The following is an 18,638-nucleotide window of genomic DNA, read 5'->3' on the forward strand; positions in this document are numbered from 1 at the left end:
TCTTCTTCCTCCAAATACGACGAGTTGAATTTTTACCAAAAAGTTCCATTTTGGTTTCATCTGACCACATGATATTCTCCCAATCCTCTTCTGGATCATCCATAAGCTCTCTGGCAAACTTCAGACGGGCCTGGACATGTACTGGCTTAAGCAGAGGGACACGCCTGGCACTGCAGGATTTGAGTCCCTCTCGGTGTAGTGTGTTACTGATGGTAGCCTTTGTACTTTGGTCCCAGCTCTCTGCAGGTCATTCATCAGGTCCCTCCGTGTAGTTCTGGGATTTTTGCTCACCGTTCTTATGATCATTTTGACCCCACAGGATGAGATCTTGACCCCAAGGGAGATTATCAATGGTCTTTTATGTCTTCCATTTTCTTACAATTGCTCCCACAGTTGATTTATTCACACCAACCTGCTTGCCTATTGTAGATTCACTCTTCCCAGCCTGGTGCAGGTCTACAATTTTCTTCCTGATGTCCATTGACAGCTCTTTGGTCTTGGCCATGGTTGAGTTTGGAGTCTGACTGTTTGAGGCTGTGGACAGGTGTCTTTTATACAGATAACGAGATCAAACAGGTGCCATTAATACAGGTAACGAGTGGAGGACAGAAGAGCTTCTTAAAGAAGAAGTTACAGGTCTGTGAGAGCCAGAAATCTTGCTTGTTTGTGGGTGACCAAATACTTATTTTCTACCATAATTTACAAATAAATTCTTTAAAAATGCTACAATGTGATTTCCTGGATTTTTTTTTTTCTCATCTTGTCTCTCATAGTTGAAGTGTACCTATGATGAAAATACAGACCTCTCTCATCTTTCTAAAGAGGAGAACTTGCACAATCAGTGGCTGACTAAATACTTTTTGGCCCCACTATATATATATATATATATATATATATATATATATATATATATATATATATATATATATATATATATATATATATATATATATATATATATATATATATATATATATATATATATATATATATATATATATATATATATATATATATATATATACATATATATATATGTATATATATATATACATATATATATATGTATATATATATATACATATATATATATACATATATATATATATATATATATACGTACTCAGTATGAGCAGAAAGACGCGACTGACTTACACTTTTACATTTAGTTCTTATTGCTATATTCTGAATTGTATTTGTTTGTAAACTGTGAATTAGTTCTTAATCTGGTCGTGATGTTAGTGAATTAAACCTACATCTCTCTGATGGTCTGATCGATGAGCTGTCTGTTCTAACATGCTGCTTAAGCCCGGCTAGTTCAGTCGGTTGAGCTTGAGACTCTTAATCTTAGGGTCGTGGGTTCGAGCCCCACGTTGGGCGAGTATCTTCATTACATGTCTACAGAAACCAAAAGAACGTTCTTCCACTTTGGACAGTCGGTCTCCAGTGACTTATCAGGTGGATATTTGTGCTTGTAGGACTGTTGTTTACTGGATGTTTTTCAGTTACTTATTTCCACTATTCTGTGGGACTACACATTGTTGTTGTGTCTCATATTAGTTTGATCAACAGGCAGGTTGTGCAATAAAAGGCGCTCGTCACTGGGTGGGCTCGAACCACCAACCTTTCGGTTAACAGCCGAACGCGCTAACCAATTGCGCCCCAAAGACACAGGCACTGTTGCTTTATTGGATGGTACACATGGGTCACATGACTAGCTAAACGTTTACTTCAGGCTAATAAACAAAGTAATTACACAAGGTTATATTGAACATAGTCATGGACAATTTAGTGTCTCCAGTTCACCTCACTTGCACGTCTTTGGACTGCGGGAGGAAAACGGAGCACCCGGAGTAAACCCACACAGACACGGGGAGAACATGCAAACTCCACACAGAAAGGACCCAGACCACTCCACCTGGGGACTGAAAGCAGGACCTTCTTGCTATGAGGCGACAGTGCTATGCACTTATTTCAAGTTCACACCACACGACTTTCCAAGTCGTCAGGTCGCTGTACAGTTCACACTACACGATTGGATCTCTTGTAATCGAGAGTCTTTCAAGTCGGTGTGTATTTCACACTACATTTAAATTTTTGGCATTTAGCAGACGCTTTTACCCAAAGCGACTTACAGTATTAAGACAGTACACAGTCTAAGCAATTGAGGGTTAAGTGCCTTGCTCAAGGGCCAGTAAACCAGTGAACCTTTGCTTACTAGTCCAGTACCTTAACCGCTAAGCTACAACTGCCCAAGGCTGGTCACTGATAGGGGGTCACACACTACACCATCTATCACCAACTGGAATCACAGGCGAGCTTCTCTGGTCTCCCAAACTACGTTTTGTCACGAAAACAAACGCGAGATGTGACGAGGGGTTTAATGATACCACGTCCAAAAATGTACGTCAACAAGTAGCGAGCGATTAAAGTTTGTGCGCTGATGTGCAGCGTAAAATCAAAAAGAAAAATAAATAAATTTAAGTGGATTTGACTTGGATTGTTCTATAGTGAGCTGGAGGTTAATAAATATTTTTTGCAATGCAATGTTGGTGTTATGTTTTGTAGAGAACGATCAAGTCAGATATACTGTAAAACTTGTGTGTGTGCTGATGTATTCTGATATAAACTATTTAACGCCCCTGTCCCACCTTTTTACACTCCTCCCCTGCGTTTCCCCTCACACCGTATCTTGTGTTCTCATTGGCTGTTCGACATAGCACTCATAGCCAGTCGGCCAACTCAGATCCAGAAATCTGACATGCTAGATATCTCGATTCTCGAGTAGCTCGGATCGAGTTGTTGAGTAGTTCACACATAGTGATTGAGAACTATGTTTATAAACGATTCTTTTTCATTTCTACAATGTTTCCATTCATATAAGCGTTCATATGATTCCTTCAGCACTACTTACTGCGTGCAGGACCTGAGTCGTATCTGGTCCAGTCACTGGTTGGCGGCATTAAGCTCAATCAAGAACTTTAAGAAATAGATTGTAGCCTGTGGTATAGGGGTTTCGTCTTTTTGAGGATATGTCCTAGATTGAAGCCAAGCAGGCAGTTATTGAGCCAGCTAGGGTCCTAGCAATCGGGCATTTAGGCGGACACCTTCGGGTCCTGAGGGTAGTTTGCCTCGTTGCTGGGCTAGTGTGGGTAGCGGCGTTCGGCATCCTGGGCTGTTTGGTGGAGCATTGGCTGCTGTGAAGGTCGGTTGCGTTACTCGTTTGTTTGTTTCAAATGTAATATTTGTAGCCAGCGACTGAAATGGTTTTTTTTTCTGTTAGATAGTGAGGGACGGGCATAGACGAGACGCCTTGGTTCCCGGTAGCATTAGCTGGTCTGAGTGGAGCTGAGCTGCTGCTGTTTGGCGACAGCGTGGTACACAGTTTAAAGTAGATATAGAACCGTATGTAAGAAAGGGTACTGTGGAGTGCATTCGTTTTATTTCGGTTCTGTTTTGTTCGATATGACTGATAATCCAATGCTGCTTTGCCTGTTATTAGCCGGAAGCTAAAGTAACCTGGCCGTGTGGGAGAACACAAACAGCAGGATAGTGTCTGACTAATGCCGTTTGCTCTATGCTAGAGCAGGTATGTATGTGTTTTATTTATTAAACATGTAGTTAAGCTAAATAACCATTTTGTGGCCCCTGGTTGTAGCTTTTAGATGGATGGATGGATGGATGGATGGATGGATGGATGGATGGATGGATACTTTATTTATCCCGAAGGAAATTATTGGTCTCCAGTAGTTTTAACAAAGAAGAGAAAGCTTAATACAAATACAAAATAAGGTCAAATACAAATACAAAATAAAGTAAGTAAAATAAGGTGCATTAATACAGCATATGGTATACAACAGAATAACAGCATGTGCAAATTAGGCATCTGTACATGTGATAAAAGCAGCAGTGTATCTATTCTTATAAACAATATATACAGATATATAAGAATAAATATAGAGATAAGGATGTTGTTATAGTTATAAATATCTACAATGTATAATTTATGGGTATATATATGTATATAAAATAGAATATGAATAGAGATTGTGTATCAGATATAAAATATGTCATAAAATATGGATGAGAATAGTGGTGGTAACATACAGATAATAATAGCAGTATGTATGTAGATAAAATTATAAAATTATAACCGATATATACATACAGGTATGAAAACAAGAATGTAAGTACAGAATATGTAAAGTGGCAATACAAATGTATGTTTGAGTTGTTGATTCGGTTTAACGACCCCGTCGTTGTGTGGTGTTAAACAGTCTGACTGCTTGGGGTACAAAAGACTTTCTCAGCCTGTCTGTAGAGCAAGACAGAGACAGCAGTCTATCACTGAATACACTCCTCTGTCTGGTGATGGTGCTGTTCAGAGGGTGCTGTGTATTGTCCATGATTGATAAGAGTTTTTTTAAAAAGAGTTCTTTCCTCAGCCACCTGCATGAAGGTGTCAAGCTCTGTGCCAATCACAGAGCCGGCTTTTCTCACCAGCCTGTCCAGTCGTGTGGCATCGCTCTTCTTCATGTTGCCACCCCAACACACCACAGCATAGAAAAGAACACTGGAGACGACAGACTGATAGAACATCAGCAGGAGTTTTTTACAGATTTTGAAGGACCCAAGCCTTCTCAAAAAGTGGAGACGGCTCTGTCCTTTCTTGTAAATAGTGGCTGTGTTATCTGTCCAGTCCAGTTTATCGTTGAGTTGTAGTCCCAGGTATTTGTAGGTCCTGACCACCTCAACGTCAGCCCCCTCAATTGTGATAGGTCGAAGATGGGGCTTGTGCCTCCGGAAGTCCACCACCATCTCTTTAGTTTTGGAGGTGTCCAGCTGTAGATGGTTTGACGTGCACCATGACACAAAGTTATCCACCAGGTACCTGTATTCCTCCTCCTGCCTCCCCGCCCCAATACACCCCACAATTGCAGTGTCATCTTCTTCTGCATGTGGCATGACTCAGAGTTGTACTTAAAGTTGGAGGTGTACAGGGTAAACAAGACAGGGGAAAGTACAGTCCCTTGTGGTGCCCCAGTGCTACTGACTACTACAGTGTATCACAAAAGTGAGTACACCCCTCACATTTCTGCAAATATTTTATTATATCTTTTCATGGGACAACACTATAGACATGAAACTTGGATATAACTTAGAGTAGTCAGTGTACAACTTGTATAGCAGTGTAGATTTACTGTCTTCTTAAAATAACTCAACACACAGCCATTAATGTCTAAATGGCTGGCAACATAAGTGAGTACACCCCACAGTGAACATGTCCAAATTGTGCCCAAAGTGTCAATATTTTGTGTGACCACCATTATTATCCAGCACTGCCTTAACCCTCCTGGGCATGGAATTCACCAGAGCTGCACAGGTTGCTACTGGAATCCTCTTCCACTCCTCCATGATGACATCACGGAGCTGGTGGATGTTAGACACCTTGAACTCCTCCACCTTCCACTTGAGGATGCGCCACAGGTGCTCAATTGGGTTTAGTCCATCACCTTTACCTTCAGCTTCCTCAGCAAGGCAGTTGTCATCTTGGAGGTTGTGTTTGGGGTCGTTATCCTGTTGGAAAACTGCCATGAGGCCCAGTTTTCGAAGGGAGGGGATCATGCTCTGTTTCAGAATGTCACAGTACATGTTGGAATTCATGTTTCCCTCAATGAACTGCAGCTCCCCAGTGCCAGCAACACTCATGCAGCCCAAGACCATGATGCTACCACCACCATGCTTGACTGTAGGCAAGATACAGTTGTCTTGGTACTTCTCACCAGGGCGCCGCCACACATGCTGGACACCATCTGAGCCAAACAAGTTTATCTTGGTCTCGTCAGACCACAGGGCATTCCAGTAATCCATGTTCTTGGACTGCTTGTCTTCAGCAAACTGTTTGCGGGCTTTCTTGTGCGTCAGCTTCCTTCTGGGATGACGACCATGTAGACCGAGTTGATGCAGTGTGCGGCGTATGGTCTGAGCACTGACAGGCTGACCTCCCACGTCTTCAACCTCTGCAGCAATGCTGGCAGCACTCATGTGTCTATTTTTTAAAGCCAACCTCTGGATATGACGCCGAACACGTGGACTCAACTTCTTTGGTCGACCCTGGCGAAGCCTGTTCCGAGTGGAACCTGTCCTGGAAAACCGCTGTATGACCTTGGCCACCATGCTGTAGCTCAGTTTCAGGGTGTTAGCAATCTTCTTATAGCCCAGGCCATCTTTGTGGAGAGCAACAATTCTATTTCTCACATCCTCAGAGAGTTCTTTGCCATGAGGTGCCATGTTGAATATCCAGTGGCCAGTATGAGAGAATTGTACCCAAAACACCAAATTTAACAGCCCTGCTCCCCATTTACACCTGGGACCTTGACACATGACACCAGGGAGGGACAACGACACATTTGGGCACAATTTGGACATGTTCACTGTGGGGTGTACTCAATTATGTTGCCAGCTATTTAGACATTAATGGCTGTGTGTCGAGTTATTTTCAGAAGACAGTAAATCTACACTGCTATACAAGCTGTACACTGACTACTCTAAGTTATATCCAAGTTTCATGTCTATAGTGTTGTCCCATGAAAAGATATAATAAAATATTTGCAGAAATGTGAGGGGTGTACTCACTTTTGTGATACACTGTATATCTGAAAAGCAGTCCTTTAGCCTGACACACTGTGGTCTCTCTGTGAGGTAGTCCACGAACCAGGTCACCAGGAATGAGTCCACCCCCATCTTCGCCAGTTTGTCTCCCAATAGGAGTGGCTGGATTGTGTTGAACGCACTGGAAAAATCGAAGAATATAATTCTCACCGCTCCGCTTCCCTTGTCCAGGTGAGAGTAGGCTCTATGTAGCATATAGAGGATGGCATCCTCTACCCCCACCTTCTCTCGGTAGGCGAACTGCAGTGGGTCCAGTGCGTGATGGGCCTGTGGTCTGAGGTGGTGGAGTAGCAGTCGCTCAAACGTCTTCATGATGTGCGACGTCAGGGCGACTGGTCTGAAGTCGTTTGGCTCGCTGGGGTGTGCTTTCTTGGGGACTGGGACGACATATGATGTTTTCCACAGTGTGGGGACTTTCCCCAGTCTCAGGCTTTGGTTAAAGATGTATTGGAGTGGCTCCCCCAGTTCAACAGCACATGCTTTCAGCATTTTCGGACACACCCTGTCTGGGCCCGCTGCCTTGCTGGGACGAAGCCTCCTCAGTTGACCTCTGACTTGACCTGTAGTTATGGTTGGGGGGTGTGCCAAATCAGCAGCTGGTGTGGAGGATGATGGGGAATCCAAGGTGGTAACTGTGCAGTCGTTACTACTACTGGCTGGTGGTGGGGGTTTGGAGGTGTTAACTGCAGCAGGGCTATCAAACCTATTAAAGAAAAGTTTGAACTGGTTCGCTCTAACCACGTCCCCCTCTGCTGAGTTTCTTCCTTTCTTTTTGCAGCCAGTGATGGTTTTCATGCCGTTGCAGACCTCCCTCGTGTTGTTCTCCTGCAGTTTCGGCTCTGCGTCCGCGGTACCTGGGTCTTAGCTCCTCCGGTATGTTGTGGACAATACCAGCATTCCATCTCCTCCTTAAGGAGAGTAGTTGTTCCTTTGAATAAGTATGTTTTTTGCCGCCCCCTTGTGAAAAAGTTATGTTCATGATGGAGAAAGGGAGAAAAAGACGTGACACAAAATAAAGAATAAAAGAAAAACACAATAGAAACGCTGAAAAAGTAAAACACTGACGGAGCTACTGGAGAGGCTGCCGCTCACGACGGCGCCTAGACCAGAATCTAGTCTAGAATTCTAAACTAGAATTTTGGCTACTGCTGCTGGCTTCCGACTGGTTAGAGTTGCTGCTGCTAGCTTGGATGCTGCTAATAAAGTTACTGGGTTAAGACTTGGTATTTATTGTATAGCAAAGATGGTAAAGTGCATGCTATATTGTACATCACAATTCATTTTTGTGTATTTTGAATTGTCCAGGCTCGAGGTCACGTAATATTTGCCTGGGAGTGTTATCCAGTTGCTCTGTGAAAATTGGTATGTTCTGTTTACATTGCCATTATGAAAAGTGTTCTATGGTGTGTTTCATGAATTAGTCCATGTACAGAATGTAACATTTTTACTTCTTTGTATGCACTTTATAGATTGTACAGCCGCTTGGGTTGCCAACTGTTTCCGTTTTTTTTCTTTTCTTATTCTTTTTCCTTTGTACTCTGAAACTGTTCGACTGTGCTGCTATTAGCAATTTTATTGTTGTATCCTCAAACTTATAGGCCTTAGCTTTTATGGGAATGCTGCTCTATTTTTAAAGGTCTTATAGTGCTGGGTAATTGAGGGATGGTGGGAAACCAACAGGTTGGTGGGTATAATCGGGTGTTGTTCACCAGTGTGATCGATTTGCAGTGCTGTGTAGTGTGAGAGATTATTGTGTCATACTATATTGCAGAGTGTATTTTCTTAGTCGTAGAATTTAGCCACGTTTGTTACTGACATTAGATCTGTGGGTTTCCCAGCTTCCCCCCAATTATTACTATTCAGTAGAGCATGTGTTTTGTTTTATCCTTGTCCTGGAACCAAACTGACAGTGGTTTTTAATGACTTTAATGACATTTAATAAAATTGATCTTTTGTACTTTTCTAAACCTGCGTTTGTGAGTTTCTTGTACACGGAGCTTCCCCTTTGCTCCAGGAATAAACCAAGGGGTGGCGTTGTCTGGCATCTAGCTCATTGGGGGAGGCCACAATATAGTTTAGATAGTTCACACATATAAGAACCCACAAAACCTCTTAGATGTGTATTAAGAAAGTCTGATCATAAGAAATGACGAGACAGAGATGTCTGAAGTAGGACTGAGATCTCGGATCATTAAAATAACATGAAACTGCTGCATTTCTGGTGTAATAACAACCAAATTCAGTTTAGGAGCCGCTCATTTCTGCAGATCTTCACTGAAAGTGTGCAGAATCTTAAATGTTTTTTGTGCTGCCATGCAGCTGGGTAAATGGAGTTAGTGTAGAATTATGTACAGAGATTTAAAGAGAAAAGTTTAACTGGTTAGCTTAGTTAGTTAGAGCGTGGTTGTGAGTTCAATCCTCGTATGGGCTCATGGCAGAAGATTAAAAGAAATGTAGACCGTGTAAAATAAAAGTATTAGGAAAGTATGAGGTTAAAAGCATCAGCTTTTATTTATTCTTAAAAGAAAAATACACGAAGATCTGTTCTGCTTAACAACAGTAAAGCTCTCCATCGTTTCCGTGTGGCAGGTCCATAACTGAAGGGCTGTAGTGTATCGGGTATGTGGGTATATGACCTGCCCTTAGACATTGGCAGGTTAGCTCAGTTGGTTAGAGCGTGGTGCTAATAATGCCACGGTCATGGGCTCAATCCCCGTATGGGGCACACCCACTTTTGGACATAAACTAACAAGCAAGTGATCCTTCTCTAACTAGCAGGTCCTATTGATCTGAGCTTCAAACGTTGTCTTTGACAAGTGTGAGATCTTTTTAATGCCGCTCTCATTCAGGTCACAAACATGCCATTATTTCAATTTGCCAAACTTAATTGCCCTTCTGTAAATGTTAGCAAGTCATGTGACATGTGTGTACCCTCCAATGAAACAGCTGTGCGCGTCTCTGTGGCGCAATCGGTTACCGTGTTTGGCTGTTAAGCAAAAGGTTGGTGGTTCGAGCCCACCCAGAAAGGAGTGCCTTTTATTGCACAATGTGTAGTCCCACAGAACAGTGGAAATAAGTAACTGAAAAACATCAAGTAAACAACAGTCCTACAAGCACAAACATCCACCTGATAAGTCACCGGAGACCAGCTGTACAGAGTGGAAGAAAGACCTTTTGGTTTCTGTAGATGTTAAATGAAGATACTCGGCCAATGTGGGCCTCGAACCCACGACCCTGAGATTAAGAGCCTCATGCTCTACCGACTGAGCTAGCCGGGCTTCAGCAGCATGTCAGAACAGACAGCTTATAGATCAGACCATCAGAGAGATGTAGGTTTAATAGTGTTATTTTAAATAAACAAAAATAAATGAAATAGAACAATTTAACTTTTTTTAAAGAATGTGCACAGTGAAATACACTGAAAACCTCAAAAGGTCGTCCTAAAATGAGTGTGTTTCAGTGCTGTTTAATACAAATAAATAAAATATATAAGCACTACAGGACGGATCAGCTGCATTCATCTTCCCCTCTATCAGGACTGCCACCACCATGCTTCACAGTGGGTGTGGCATTAGCCGGGTGCCTGGTCTCCTCCAGACGTGACTTGTTTCTCGCGGTCCGAAAGACCTGTAGGTGCATTTTGGCACCTAGTTCAAATGATTGATCTTCTGGAAGGTTCTCACGTCTCCACAAGGATACGCCGGAGGTTCCTGCTCACCTCCCGGCCAGGCCAGACTTCTTCCATTTATGAATGTTGGTGGTCCGTACCCTTGCCCAGATCTATGCTTCCGAGGTCTGTAGACGATTCCTTTGACCCCATGGCCACTGTGGACTGTGGGACCTCATATAAGCAGGTGTCTGCGATCCCCAATCGTGTCCAATCAATCCAATTGACCACAGGTGGCCTCCAATTAAATTGGAGACGCATCTCAAGCGGTATCATACCCGTCTTTTGGGTGTCCTATCAAAGTGTGTGCAAACAGACGCCTAAAAGCGTGCTAATAACACACAGACACACAGACGACGGTACAGTTCACGTCTTTATTGAACAATTTATTTATTTAATAAACAAAGAAGCTGCTGGTAACTGTAAGAATAATCTCCTCGTCTTCCGGATCAAGATGCTCGTTGACCTGCGTCGAGAAAACAAGCAAGAAATGCAGTTAGACACGATCCAGCCCTGAAAGGTTGGAGATGTTAGTTTATAGAGTTCTACCATTAAGCTATCGTGACGTCCTGGAGGTCCGGTAAGGTTCTGTGAGGCCCTGTGAATAGAGACTTAAACCTTGCATAGATATCAAACCTTCATCATCTCCTACTCACCCAGAAAGACCTGCCAGAGCTCTCGAACCTTCTTATTCCTGGAAAAAAGCTCAAATCTTAAAAGGTTTGATCATTTTTACCGTTAGCAGAAGCCTTCAGAAACCTCTACGGTTAAAGATCTACATCATCTGAACCTAGTCTTCGGCTTACTCATCAAACCACCCGTGCAGGAGGATCTGCCCGAGGGTGAGACGCTTGCTGGGCTTCTTCTTGAGGCATTGTTCAATCAGATGGCGGCAGGCTGGTGAGTGCGACAATGCAGATTTAAATTATACGGTGTTTAGATCTGAAGAAGATACAGCGATGAGGCATAACATTATGACCACTTTCCTAATAACGTGGCCTCCATTGATCAGACTCATTTTTCCAGCACATCCCACGGATGCTCGGTTGAATCGAGATCTGGGGAATCCATGGAAGGGTGGACGTGGTCCTCAAACGCTTAGGTAGTAGCTACGTGTCAGAGTGACCCAACCCAAAGTTTCCCAACAGAATGTTGGCAGAACTTCTTCCCATAGTGCATCCTGATGCCATGTGTTCCCCCAGGTAAGTGACGTGGACAGGGGTCACCATGGGCATCATGACTGGTCTGCTGCTACCTTTGAGCTACAGGAGCTTGTCTGTTGAATCGGACCACACATGCCTGTCACTGGTTTACCACTCTACCCTCCCTGGACCACCCCACAAGAGCTGCAGATTTGGAGATGCTCTGATCCAGTCATCTATCCATCACAATTCGCTCCTTGATAGAGTCACTTCACCTGTCAGTGGTCATAATGTTATGCCTGGTCAGCATACAGTGTATCACAAAAGTGAGTACACCCCTCACATTTCTGCAGATATTTAAGTATATCTTTTCATGGGACAACACTGACAAAATGACACTTTGACACAATGAAAAGCAGTATGTGTGCAGCTTACATAACAGTGTAAATTTATTCTTCCCTCAAAATAACTTAATATACAGCCATTAATGTCTAAACCACCGGCAACAAAAGTGAGTACACCCCTAAGAGACTACACCCCTAAATGTCCAAATTGAGCACTGCTTGTCATTTTCTCTCCAAAATGTCATGTGACTCATTAGTGTTACTAGGTCTCAGGTGTGCATAGGGAGCAGGTGTGTTCAATTTAGTAGTACAGCTCTCACACTCTCTCATACTGGTCACTGAAAGTTCCAACATGGCACCTCATGGCAAAGAACTCTCTGAGGATCTTAAAAGACGAATTGTTGCGCTACATGAAGATGGCCAAGGCTACAAGAAGATTGCCAACACCCTGAAACTGAGCTGCAGCACAGTGGCCAAGATCATCCAGCGTTTTAAAAGAGCAGGGTCCACTCAGAACAGACCTCGCGTTGGTCGTCCAAAGAAGCTGAGTGCACGTGCTCAGCGTCACATCCAACTGCTGTCTTTGAAAGATAGGCGCAGGAGTGCTGTCAGCATTGCTGCAGAGATTGAAAAGGTGGGGGGTCAGCCTGTCAGTGCTCAGACCATACGCCGCACACTACATCAAATTGGTCTGCATGGCTGTCACCCCAGAAGGAAGCCTCTTCTGAAGTCTCTACACAAGAAAGCCCGCAAACAGTTTGCTGAAGACATGTCAACAAAGGACATGGATTACTGGAACCATGTCCTATGGTCTGATGAGACCAAGATTAATTTGTTTGGTTCAGATGGTCTCAAGCATGTGTGGCGGCAATCAGGTGAGGAGTACAAAGATAAGTGTGTCATGCCTACAGTCAAGCATGGTGGTGGGAATGCCATGGTCTGGGGCTGCATGAGTGCAGCAGGTGTTGGGGAGTTACATTTCATTGAGGGACACATGAACTCCAATATGTACTGTGAAATACTGAAGCAGAGCATGATCCCCTCCCTCCGGAAACTGGGTCGCAGGGCAGTGTTCCAGCATGATAATGACCCCAAACACGCCTCTAAGACGACCAATGCTTTATTGAAGAAGCTGAGGGTAAAGGTGATGGACTGGCCAAGCATGTCTCCAGACCTAAACCCAATAGAACATCTTTGGGGCATCCTCAAGCGGAAGGTGGAGGAGCGCAAAGTCTCGAATATCCGCCAGCTCCGTGATGTCGTCATGGAGGAGTGGAAAAGCATTCCAGTGGCAACCTGTGAAGCTCTGGTAAACTCCATGCCCAGGAGAGTTAAGGCAGTTCTGGGAAATAATGGTGGCCACACAAAATATTGACACTTCAGGAACTTTCACTAAGGGGTGTACTCACTTTTGTTGCCGGTGGTTTAGACATTAATGGCTGTATATTGAGTTATTTTGAGGGAAGAATAAATTTACACTGTTATATAAGCTGCACACAGACTACTTTTCATTGTGTCAAAGTGTCATTTTGTCAGTGTTGTCCCATGAAAAGATATACTTAAATATCTGCAGAAATGTGAGGGGTGTACTCACTTTTGTGATACACTGTATATATATAATATTGAGTGTATAAATATAATATTGAGTGTATATATATAATATTGAGTGTATATATATAATATTGAGTGTATATACAGTATATATATATGCTGTATATATATATATATATATATATATATATATATAATTCCTAATATATACACTAAGCATCAGTGTACAGACCTGTTCCAGGTTTTAAACACACTCCTGGTCCTCTTAAACAGAAACCCCTCCATCAGGAGCGCTTCCTCTGCCGCCGCACCTCCCCCGTGACCCGGGTCGCCCCCGGAGGACGCCCGGGGAGGCGCCCCGCGATACAGCACACGCAGAAACCTCTGTCTCAGAGAAGCAGCCATCGTAAATGAGGAGAAAATCTAAATGCTGCTCCTGAAGAGCACAGGTCCACATTGTGATGTCACAGCGTTCCGAGGCAGCAGAGTGAATTTACCTTTACCATATATGGGCATGACTGGATTCATGTGACTGCACATATACTGACTTGATTTCCACTGTGGGACGGCTTTCGGAGGGTCCTGGGTTCGATTCCCGGGTGGAGTTTGCATGTTCTCCCCATGTCCTGGGGTAACAGGGTACACTAGGTATAAGTGTGTGTGTGTGTGTGTGACACACCCTGGTACTGACACACCCCCATACCATGACACACCCTGGTACTGACACACCCCCATACCATGACAGACCCTGGTACTGGTACTGACACACCCCCATACCATGACAGACCCTGGTACTGACACACCCCCATACCATGACACCCCCTGGTACTGGTACTGACACACCCTGGTACTGACACACCCCCATACCATGACACACCCTGGTACTGACACCCCCCCATACCATGACACACCCTGGTACTGGTACTGACACACCCCCATACCATGACACACCCTGGTACTGGTACTGACACACCCCCATACCATGACACACCCTGGTACTGACACCCCCCCATACCATGACACACCCTGGTACTGGTACTGACACACCCCCATACCATGACACACCCTGGTACTGGTACTGACACACCCCCATACCATGACACACCCTGGTACTGACACACCCCCATACCATGACACTCCCTGGTACTGACACCCCCCCATACCATGACACACCCTGGTACTGGTACTGACACACCCCCATACCATTACACACCCTGGTACTGACACACCCCCATACCATGACACACCCTGGTACTGACACACCCTGGTACTGACACACCCCCATACCATGACACACCCTGGTACTGGTACTGACACACCCCCATACCATGACACACCCTGGTACTGAAACACCCCCATACCATGACACACCCTGGTACTGACACACCCTGGTACTGACACACCCTGGTACTGACACACCCCCATACCATGACACACCCTGGTACTGGTACTGACACACCCCCATACCATGACAGACCCTGGTACTGACACACCCCCATACCATGACACACCCTGGTACTGGTACTGACACACCCCCATACCATGACACACCCTGGTACTGACACCCCCCCATACCATGACACACCCTGGTACTGGTACTGACACACCCCCATACCATGACACACCCTGGTACTGACACACCCCCATACCATGACACACCCTGGTACTGACACACCCTGGTACTGACACACCCCCATACCATGAAACACCCTGGTACTGGTACTGACACACCCCCATACCATGACACACCCCCATACCATGACACACCCTGGTACTGACACACCCCATACCATGACACTCCCTGGTACTGACACCCCCCCATACCATGACACACCCTGGAACTGACACACCCCCATACCATGACACACCCCCATACCATGACACACCCTGGTACTGACACACCCTGGTACTGGTACTGACACACCCCCATACCATGACACACCCTGGTACTGACACGCCCCCATACCATGACACACCCTGGTATTGACACCTCATACATGTGTATGATGTGTGATTGTGTACTGATGTGTGTATTACATGTGTGTATAAGGTGTGTGTATGGTGTGTGTGTAATGTGTACTGATGTGTGTGTGTATAACACGTGTGTGTGTATTATGTGTGTGTATAAGGTGTGTGTGTGTGTGTGTATTTAGAAACTGAATATTGTAAATTATATTTTACTAACAGTAATTTAGAGAGAAATTTTGACTGTATTAGAGATGCTGCTACAACTCAGGTCCATCACAAATGCTCTTGGAAAAAATGATCCAAAACAAATTAAGGATTTCACTGCTCCACTTGCCAACGAATCTCAGTTCAAACACTTTGACATAAACCTCTAGACTGGTAAGTGCTTTTATGTGTTTATGTTTTATGTGTTATAGTCCCTTTGACAATATACCTGGTGTGTTCTTAAGTGGCACTCTACTATGTTTAAGAGCAGAAAAAAAACCCTAAATCATCTTTTTTTACTTTACATTTTCTGCATTTAGCAGACGCCTTTATCCAAAGCAACTTACAGTACAGTTACAGTATACAGTTTGAGCAATTGAGGGTTAAGAGTCTTGCTCAAGGGCCCAACAGTTGCAACCTGGCAGAGGTGAGGCTTGAACCGGCAACCCTCTGATTACTAGTCCAGTACCTTAACCACTAGGCTACGGCTGCCTACTTAAAACATCTTGACATCAAAACAATGCATTTGTTTATATTTCTGATAGGATCCCAGGAAAAGAACTCAGAGACTGTGCCCACCAGCCCAAATCTTCAACATGTCCAATGAGAACCTCACTCCCTTAAACATCAAAGGAGAGGAAGTGGAAAGAGTCTCCAGCTTTAAGTTTCGGGAAACCTACATCACAGAGGACCTTACCTGGACCACAAGCACCACTACTCTGGTCAAGAAAGCTCAACAGTGGCTATATTTTATGAGAACACACCCTAGTTAGGAAAACTAACCTGAACACGGAGCTTTTGGTGACATTCTACCGCTGCTCCGTGGGGAGCATACTGACCTACTGCATTAATGCATTGTATGCCAACTGCACAGTAGCAGAAAGGAAAGGTTTATACACACTGCCCAAAATATTATTGGACGCTCCCTGCCCACACTGGAGGACACCTTCAGAACTCGCTGTCTAAACAGAGCCAGAGGGATTCTGAAAGAAGTGACTCACTCTGGACATGATCTTTTCTCTCTTCTACCGTCTGGAAGACAACACAACCCAACAAGTTAAAATAACCCATCATGTGTTCTGTCCAATATTTCCCCAGCGCTGGGTTGCCAAATTACCCAGGTTGGGTTGTTTTCAGCCCAGCATTTTTAGAGTGTATAGTTTAAGTTAAGCTCTGGGCTGCCTCAGTTACAGTGGGGCCAAAAAGTATTAAGTCAGCCACTGATTGTGCAAGTTCTCCTACTTAGAAAGATGAGAGAGGTCTGTAATTTTCATCATAGGTACATTTCAACTATGAGAGACAAAATAAGAAAAAAAAATCCAGGAAATCACATTGTCGGATTTTTAAAGAATTTATTTGTAAATTATGGTGGAAAATAAGTATTTGGTCACCCACAAACAAGCAAGATTTCTGGCTCTCACAGGCCTGTAACTTCTTCTTTAAGAAGCTCTTCTGTCCTCCACTCATTACCTGTATTAATGGCACCTGTTTGACCTCGTTATCTGTATAAAAGACACCTGTCCACAGATAATCACATTATTTCCCAGTAATAGTTTAACCAAAAGATTTATACTGTTATTATTACTATTTACTTATTAATGTTTACTGTGTAATTAATTACCTATTAATTACACAGTATAATTCATTCATTGCTAACCATTTCTCCCCAACACTCACTCACTCACTATATTTTATATTTTAGCTTGTTTGGTACAATCTGATGAGTCACACTTGTGTCTAAGTGCTGAGAAATGAGCAAAGCAGCTCCAACACTGTGAGCATCATTTCTGTAAAATGTGAATGCGCTGGTGTGTTTTGAGATTACTCTGTGTAAGAAAACTGTTCCCACACTGTGAGCACTGATACGGTTTCACTCCAGTGTGAATGTGCTGGTGTGTGTTGAGATAACTCTGTGTATTAAAACTCTTCCCACACTGTGAGCACAGATACGGTTTCTCTCCAGTGTGAATGCGCTGGTGTTTTTTGAGATGTATCTGTTGATTAAAACTTTTTCCACACTGTGAACACTGATACGGTTTCTCTCCAGTGTGAATGCGCTGGTGTATTTTGAGATAACTCTGTTGATTAAAACTTTTTTCACACTGTGAACACTGATACGGTTTCTCTCCTCTGTGAATGCGCTGGTGTGTTTTGAGATAACTCTGTGTATTAAAACTCGTCCCACACTGTGAGCACTGATATGGTCTCTCTCCAGTGTGAAAGCGCTGGTGTTTTTTGAGATTACTCTGTATATTAAAACTCTTTCCACACTGTGAGCACTGATACGGTTTCTCTCCACTGTGAATGCGCTGGTGTATTTTAAGCTTACTCTTTGTATTAAAACTCTTTCCACACTGTGAGCACTGATACGGTTTCTCTCCTGTGTGAATGCGCTGGTGTATTTTAAACTCACTCTTTGTATTAAAACTCTTTCCACACTGTGCACACTGATATGGTTTCTCTCCAGTGTGAATGCGCTGGTGTATTTTGAGATGACACTGGAACCTGAAGCTCTTCCCACACTGTGAGCAGACGTTTCCTTCTTCCTGTGTGGGACTGAGAGGGGTGTTAATGCTGAAAGTACCAGAGGACGTTTGCTGATTACTGGAGCTTCTGGTGGGCGTCAGATCCTCATGTTCAGTCTTAATCTTCACCAGAGTCTCATATTTATCATGGTTGCAGCTCTTGATGTGATTGTGGAGCTGATTTTGGGTTGTAGAGGAATGTGGACACGAGGAGCAGCAGAAATCCTTGTTCAGTTCTGAAGCAGAAAATAATCAAATACATTTATAACATTATAAATAATCAAATACATTTATAACATTATCAAAAATAAAAAACATTTATAACATAAATAATAATATACATTTATAACATTATCAATAATAAAATACATTTATAACATTATCAATAATAAAATACATTTATAACATACATAATAATATACATTTATAACGTTATAAATAATAAAATACATTTATAACATTATAAATAATAAAATACATTTATAACATTATGAATAATCAAATACATTAATAACATTATAAAATCAAATACATTTATAACATTATAAATAATCAAATACATTTA

The 18,638-nt window shown here is 43.2% G+C and overlaps 2 long non-coding RNA genes across 2 annotated transcripts; both read right to left on the reverse strand.

Annotated features, from left to right (window-relative positions):
- Nucleotides 1-10,699: 10,699 nt before the first annotated feature.
- Nucleotides 10,700-13,765, reverse strand: LOC134326935 (uncharacterized). Its single transcript, XR_010014647.1, has 2 exons — nucleotides 13,609-13,765; nucleotides 10,700-11,236 (listed from the first exon to the last, which is right to left on the reverse strand). It is a non-coding gene; the product is annotated as an uncharacterized LOC134326935 (long non-coding RNA).
- Nucleotides 13,766-16,880: 3,115 nt separating this feature from the next.
- Nucleotides 16,881-18,195, reverse strand: LOC134326936 (uncharacterized). Its single transcript, XR_010014648.1, has 2 exons — nucleotides 17,962-18,195; nucleotides 16,881-17,065 (listed from the first exon to the last, which is right to left on the reverse strand). It is a non-coding gene; the product is annotated as an uncharacterized LOC134326936 (long non-coding RNA).
- Between the last annotated feature and the right edge of the window lie 443 nt (nucleotides 18,196-18,638).

The sequence above is a fragment of the Trichomycterus rosablanca genome, chromosome 14, assembly GCF_030014385.1.
Source record: "Trichomycterus rosablanca isolate fTriRos1 chromosome 14, fTriRos1.hap1, whole genome shotgun sequence".
Taxonomy (NCBI): Eukaryota; Metazoa; Chordata; class Actinopteri; order Siluriformes; family Trichomycteridae; genus Trichomycterus; species Trichomycterus rosablanca.